We start from the raw sequence: 8,465 nt of genomic DNA on the forward strand, positions 1-8,465 counted from the left end.
AACCCTCATTTCTTTCCATCCTATTCTCTACACACTCAAACACACACACACACACACCACCACTCATATACGGCCGAGAGAGAAAGGGTGAGATCCGAGGCCAAACAACGCTAGTTGGTGATTAGATCTTTAATATACAAGCTTATACAAGATCTAGAGTTCATAAACAAGCTAAATGAGTTCCAAACGAACACAAAAGGTATGTTATTTTACCTTAAAGTTTACGTTTTTTTAAACGTTTAGTCTTGAATCTTAGAAGGGGAATAGATCGGGTGTAAACGAAATGCAAAGTTGTAAAGTTGATGCTAAAACGAAGCTAATGCACTCATAAATCTATGCGGCCCGATTAAATGAACCCTTAAACCTAGTATTGAACATTTTTAAGCTAAAGGTCCAAACTTTATGCTTTTCGGGCCGAGTCTTATCCGAAATTAGCCATGGAAACGTTTACGGGAATGGTTAAGATCATATCCGAGGTTTATACGTTGAAACATAAGCGATTAGTGGGTTAAGACAAAACCCGTAGCTACTGTTGCTGGGCAACTTCGCCGTAGCTAAGTTCGCTACTGTTAAACTTTGTCGGGTTAAGTTCGCAGCCTGCTAAGTTCGCCTGGCTAAGTTCGCAGCATGCTAAGTTCGCTTGGCTAAGTTTGCAGCATGCTAAGTTCGCAGCATGTTAAGTTCGCTTTTGAATATGTTCGCTTGTAGTTAACTTCGCTTAATGCTAAGTTCGCTTGTATATAACTTCGCTTGTATACAAGTTCGCTTACAATTAAGTTCGCGTAAGTTAAGTTCGGTAACGAATCGTATAGGGAATCAGACTTAAGTCGTTATGAGGAATGAGCTAACGAATTAGGAAATGAATTAATATCCTAGTGAAAAATGTGTTAAGACAGTTAATGTAAATAAAATTTTTCCAAGCTAACTTGGCAGCTTAACCCTAGCCAGGGGCTCTGCCCCTTGGACCCCGCTAGGGGCTGCCGCCCCTAGAACCCCGCTGCCAGGGGGTTGCCCCCAGACCCCCGTTCGTTGAGGGTAATAATTGAAAAAGAGAGACGATATGGGTAGTAATAGTTAATTGATACATGTAATTGTTATACAGTTAGTCGTGCACTACTCAAGAAAGAAGTAACCATTAACGAAAGAAGTAACCGGGTTCAGGTGAGGTTCTAGCCCCATTCCTTGTTATGTTTTCGGGGCTGTGTGCATACTCGATGTGCTTGTTAATACATTTATTCTAAGTGATAAGTGTATGTCATATGTGATATATGTGATAGATATGAATGATTGCTTGTCGGTACACGAACGATCTTCGGATATTGCGCGCACGGTCAATTAATAAATAAAGGTATGAATAATATATGTGGAAAATGTATGAACATTATAAATGAACACTTGTCGGGGAGTGAATGATCTTCGGATATTGCACGTATCGACAAGGGGTATGGTTGTTAAATGAATGATGTAAAGAACGTCTAGAGTGTTTTTATGCTATAAATTGTGTATGTGAAGATGTGTATGCAGGTGCAAGAATGGTATGGTAGTTCTACGTCCGACGTAGCAAGTTAGGATGGCAACCCCTCTAACTTCTGTTGGACATAGACTTGGCAGGTGGTGGCGTAGTTAAGGAATGTGGGCCTTATACGTGATATAGATGATAGTTATAACGTAGATAGGGACAGTGGGCCTTATACGTGTTGTAGGTATAAACGCCAACGTAGATAAGGACCGCGGACCTTATACGTATTGTAGATAGGGGTCAGCACAGGAAAGGACTGTGGACCTTATACGTGCTATATTTGTGTTATGGTAGCATAGGGGAGGACTGCAGACCTCGTACATGCTATGGTTTAGGATTGCAACATAGGGAAGGACTGAGGACCTTGTACGTGTTGTTAATATAGGATGGTATAGGGAAGGACTGCGGACCTTGCACGTACCATAATTGGTGAACATAGGTAAGGACTGCGGACCTTTTACGTGTTCACGACCTTGAGTACAGGTATAGACGGCAGACTATGAACGTACTCTCGGTAATCTGAGGTTAGTGATGGTAGATATGTATGTATGTATGGTAGTAGGGTAATTGATTAAGTATGGATATTATCTTTGGATATGTATGTATGTATGATATACGTATGTATTGTGTGTCGCCTGATTAACTAGAACTCACTCAACGTAGATGACTTTTAGTATGCACGCAGGTATACATGTTTATCGAGATGGCATAAAGATGACACATGGCATGGATTGAACGGCTGGCATCTGAATAAAGAAGAAATGATGTTTTAAATATGATGTTTTATGTTATGGTTTTAAAATAAAGATTAAATGTTTTGTAACAGATGATTGATGTTTTATATTCCGTGAAAGTTTTAATAAACTCTGATTTGTAGAACTGTGTTCATGAGTAAATCCGATGCTAAAGTAGAGCTACCAGGAACGGGGCCTTACATTATCGATCATGTCTGATAGAGATACTCGCTTTACATCGAGATTTTGGACGAAGTTCCATGAAGCTATGGGAACAAGACTGAACATAAGTATGGTGTATTATCCTCAAATAGATGGGCAGTTTGAAAGGACTATCCAAACCCTTGAGGATATGCTATGTGCTTGTGTGTTAGATTTTGGAGGAAGTTGGGATGAGCATCTGCATCTGGCCGAGTTCTCATATAACAACATCTACCATTCGAGTATTGGTATGCCTCCGTTTGAGATGTTATACGGTAGACATTGTAGAACTCCTGTTTTTTAGGGAGATATTGGTCAGAAGGAAATTGGAAGTTTGGAAGTTGTGCAAGAAACCTCTTCAAGGTTTAATCAGATCAAGGCGAGTATGAAAGCGGCTCATGATCGTTAGAAGTCCTATGCTGATAAGCGGCGATGACCGATTGAGTTTAGCATTGGTGACAATGTGATGCTCAAGGTCTCTCCTTGGAAGGGAATTATTCGTTTCAGGATGAGAGGAAAGCTGAGTCCAAGGTACAATGGACCGTTTAAGATTCTAGATAGCGTAGGTGAAGTATCTTACAAGCTACATTTACCGAGGAATTAGAAGGAGTTCATTCTACTTTCCATGTATCTCATTTGAGAAAATTTCTAGCTGATGACACGTCTCATGTGCCATTGATAGACATTGAGGTTGATGAGCAATTAAATTATATTGAGTAACCTATAGAGGTAGTTGACCGGAAGGAAAAGCAACTTCGTCGCAAAGGATCTGACGCCACTTGGGAAGTTGAGGAAGAGATGCGCAAGTTTTACCCGGAATTGTTTGTGTAATAGTTAGGTTTCGGAGACGAAACCTCTTTAAGGAGGGAAGACTTGTAACGTCCTACTTTTGATATCAAATAAAAGGAAATGTTTTTGTCTAAAAGTGTGTTAATATTTAATTAAGTTAAATAAAATAATAGAGTGTGGGCTTGATTAATTAAAGATGGAATAAGGGATGAAGATGGGCCTTAAGTCCATGGCTTAAGAGGGTATATAAACTCCCTTAAACCTCCTTAAAAACCTAAAACCCTCATTCTTATCCTCTAGCCTCCATAACACACTTAAACAAACACACAAACACTCCTCTAACCTTACGGCTTCTATCCGAATCCAAATAAAGAAGGATTTGCATTAGATCTTTGATTATACCAGCAAGAAACAAGTCCAAGGTCACGTATTGAAGCTAACCCGTAGCCCGAAGTGAACTTAACAGGTACGTTTTAGCTTAAATATTACGTTTTTAAAGTCTGTTTTCCCTAAGGGTTGATACGATGGCAAATCAGGCATTCTTATGGAATAAAAATGTGAACCTGATGTTAAAAACGGACTTGTTCAACTCGTCAGTTAAGATCTAGCTTAAACGGGATTGAAATCGATAAAGGTTTATACTTTTTTGTCAAACGGGCTAGATCTGGGTCTAGGATAGAAATGGAAATGGTTAAAAGATGAGGTGATGGTAAAATATTTTAATGGATGGCAAAATATGGAGTAATGATAATAGTAATAATAATAGTGTTAGTATGCTACAGTAGGGATGTTTGAAAGAAAAAGTGTTCGGATAAATATATTTGAATAAAAAGCATTCGAATAGAAAGTGGAAAACCTGGAAACACGTGAACCAAGTCCTTAAAGGAACCCTTGATTCAACAAGATATTCGAATAAGAAAGTATTCGAATAAGAAAAGTAATTGACTTGATAATGTAAAGAAGTGTAATCGATTCGAATGAATATTATAATTGAAGTGAATGAAGAAAGCGATAGAATCAAATGGCCATTAGATTAGAACGGCCGTTCGATTAGAAAGGAACCATTCGTATAGAAATCCCATTAAAATAGAATCTGCCATACGAATAGAAGGTACATTCGAATAGAATCTGCCATTCGAATAGAAGGTCCATTCGAATGGAATCTGCCATCCGAATAGAAGGTCCATTCGAATAGAATCTATCATTCGAATAGAAGGTCCATTCGATTAGAAATGCCATTCGATTAGAAATGATCATTCGGTTAGAACTGAAAATTCGATTAGATTAATCCAGACTTAGAATTTTCTTATGAGATTTTAGTAAAGGACTGTTAATGAAAATAAAATTTTTCCAAGCTGATCTGGCAGCTCGACCCCAGCCAGGGGCTCTGCCTCTTGGACCCTACTAGGGGCTGCTGCCCCTAGACCCCGCTGCCAGGTGTGCTGCCCCCGGACCCCCGTAGCTAGGGGTTAAAATAACTTAGATGTATGATGTAATTAGAAATGGTTAATTGATACTTGTAATTATTACACAGTTAGTCGTGCACAGCTAAGGAGGGGTATTACTATAAACTCAGAAAGAACATGATGCAGGTGAGTTTCTAGCCCCATTCCTTGTTATGTTTTCGGGGCTGTGTGCATACTCAAAGTGAATGTTAATACACTTACATTAAGTGGTAAGTGTATGCCATAATGATAGATGTGATAGTTATATTTATTTATGTTATGAATGATTGCTTGTCGGTACGTGAACGATCTTCGGATATTGCACGTATTGTCAAGGAAGGTAACGTATAATATGTATGGAATAGTATGTAAAGAAACGTATGCATGGAATGTGTATGTATAGAAAAGTATGTAAGATTGTATAGAACGAAGGGATCAGGCACTAATAATATCATAGACAGAAGGAACCAGACCCTAATAATATCTGAGACAGAAGGGACCATACCCTAATAATATCTGAGACAGAAGGGACCAGACCCTACTAATATATGAGACAGAATAGACCAGACCCTAATAAAATCTGAGACAGAAGGGACCAGACCCTAATAATATCTGAGACAAAATAGATAGTATGAATGTATGAAAGTGTGATGATGTGAGAGAATGTATGTAAAAATGTATGTATGAATGCAAGAAATAAAGGTAACAGGAAAAGTATTTGAATATGTATCTTCGGATACGTATATATATATGTAAGTATGTGAATGTTTTGTATCTTGTCTGATTAACTAGAACTCACTCAGTGTAGCTGAATTTTAGTATGCACACAGGTTAATATGTTGAGGCAGCTCGCTTGATATGGACACATGGCATTGGAACGAAGATACTGACATCTCAAGAAAAATGTTATGGTGTTTATTTAACTAAGTTTTATTTTGAGAGATAAATTTGAAAGATGATAAGACAAGATTTTAAATGTTATGTAATATATATGGTTGAAGTTTATTGTTCCGCGAAAAGTTATAATTAACTATGATATTTAGAATTGTGTTTATGAGTAAATCTAACGTCCAAAGTGAGGCACCGGGAACAGGTCCTTACATTTCTACACATACATTTCACCGTTCCTACATAGAAACAAAACCCATACACAAGCTAACCAATATCTGCATAAACTAAAACACACTACACATAATAGCAACACATTAACAAATCCAATATGCAAATTAGAATAATATATATAAAAATATACATACATCCATTATAAACACCATACATAGACTAACAACACATATTTTGTATAGGGCTGTCAATTGAGTACCTATTTAAGACACGATAAGACCTGTTAATCAATAAAATGCGGTATGTGATTTTTTTATTTTCTTAAATAATTAAAATGTGTAGGCTAGACTCCATCATTTTCCCTTAATGGTACACAAAACATAAAACTGACATATAAAGTAGTTAAACGAGTCGTATACATGTTTGATATTTGTGCTACACGCGTCGCTTCTTACATGTTAAACATTTTAAGACATGAATTGTCAGCCCTACTTTTGTAATATGATAATAACATTTACATATTTTTTCATAGATATATTTCATAAATTTACACATCGAAAAAATATGAACACAAAATTTTGATAGATACCTACATAATTTTAAGATCATTACACATGGAATATAGTTTTCATACATATATACATGGGATAAATCCTACACGGTAGTCATTTCCTACATAGTAATCTTAAACAAAATATTACACATCTTATGCAACACCACCATAACATTTATATAGTTTTCAGACATACATGCGTACGTGCGTGTGTGCGTACGTAACATACGTATGTACGCGCGCGCACGTACGTACGTACATGGGATAAATTCTACATGGTAACAAACCACCAAATTGAACACAAAAAATATATAGGTAACTTATTCAAGGTTATCAAACCTACACACTTACAATAATTCAAAACAAGAATATATACACAGAGTATTCCATGTATTTACTAACCACTGTAACATATAAAAACTTTTCATATTCATATTATTGGTACTTCATATTGAATTATCATAAACAAAATTATATAATAATCAAATTATAAATTGATTTTATATAAAAAGTTTCAAATTTTTGTCCGGACATTCTTATCTTCATGATAAATACTATGAAGGAACTTAAATGTAGAACTACACAAAAAAAATGAAAAAGAAAAGTTGAATTACCCTGATTCTATAATTCCCAATTTTGTGAATATAACTAGTATATTTGGAACGTGTGATGAGGGCTAGCAAATTGATGGCCATTAATTAAAGTGTGAATTAAGGGAAAGTGTGAAGAAATTGTAGTTCGTTTTGATAAGGGCTACACAAAAAGTCATATGTATCGTTTTTAATTGAAAACACGTAATAACAATGTTTTAATAATTTACCAATGTGTCATCTTTATTGCATACAATTTATTAAAGACGATGTGATGGTTAATATCTACTTATCGCACTTCACGCTATAATTTCATTTCTCATATGAGCCATCCCTTATATATATATATATATATGTACACACACTTCTCGCTAAAGTTTACTTTTTAAAAGTATATTTACCTTTGCAGGAAGTTGTTAGTAATATGCCACAAACAAAGTCTATGTTTTTCCTCAGTAGAATCATTTGAAACCCCAATTTTCATAGCTCGATCTTGATCTGAAACAATAATCCTCGGTTGTTTTTTAAATGTTTTCACAAAAGTGTTAAGAGCAATGTGTATGTGATTACATCTTCTTTTGAAATCATGCCAGCTCTAAGGGTAACACATTTCCTATAATTGTCTACTCCAGTAAATGATACAAAAATCATATTATACTGGAAATATCAATAACTTAATTATTTGGGTAACACATTTCCTATAATTGTCTACTCAAGTAAATGATACAAAAATCATATTATACTTGAAATATCAATAACTTAATTATTAAAAGATATTTTAAATATTATTATACATTTATATAAATTAAGCATAAATGAAAATAAATTCATATTTACATGTAAAACAAAACAATTATTACATGTAAATAAAATAATATACATTTACATGTGAAACAACAATAGTTTTAAAATTTTACATGTCAAATTAGTTATTAATTAAAGAAAATTATTATTTCACTTAAAAATGTTAACTAAAACTAATAACGCTAAAATACAATTAAAAATTTAAAAAATAAATCGCAAAATAAAACTTATTTGTTTGATATGTTGCATCAAAAGATACAATATCTTCAAATTCTTCATAATTGAGTTTTATAACTTCATCAGCTCAAAAGAAAGCATCTAATTGGGCTCTTTTCTAGCTTATATTCAAATGTCAAATTATGCAAATTCTCTAGTTTCCCCTTCATCTTATTAACCAACATTTGAGAATCATTCTCACCAATGAAAACATTCAGATTCCTTTTATTATTTTTAAAGTCATATGTTGTTCCATGAACCAAATAACGTGAAGCCCTGATAGTACATAACAGTTGATGAGCTCGTGTTGCGCCAATATTGTTTGCACCAACATTGTGAATGAATTTTTCTTCTGTTTCATCTTGTTGCATAGTATCAACATCAATACCCTTCGGAGAAAATGCCTTGTTACACAAGGCGTAGATATACTTAACTTTCTCGTCTTTACATCTTCTTTGTGTTGAACACCTTGTATCAAACAAACTTTTCAACATAATCCAGAAAAAATTTTATAGTTTTTTTTAATGATGAAAATGTTTGTCCATAAAAGGT

Source organism: Bidens hawaiensis, unplaced genomic scaffold, assembly GCF_021521415.1.
Source record: "Bidens hawaiensis isolate Kalapana, Puna unplaced genomic scaffold, B.hawaiensis_p1.1 tig00006131_1, whole genome shotgun sequence".
Classification (NCBI taxonomy): domain Eukaryota; kingdom Viridiplantae; phylum Streptophyta; class Magnoliopsida; order Asterales; family Asteraceae; genus Bidens; species Bidens hawaiensis.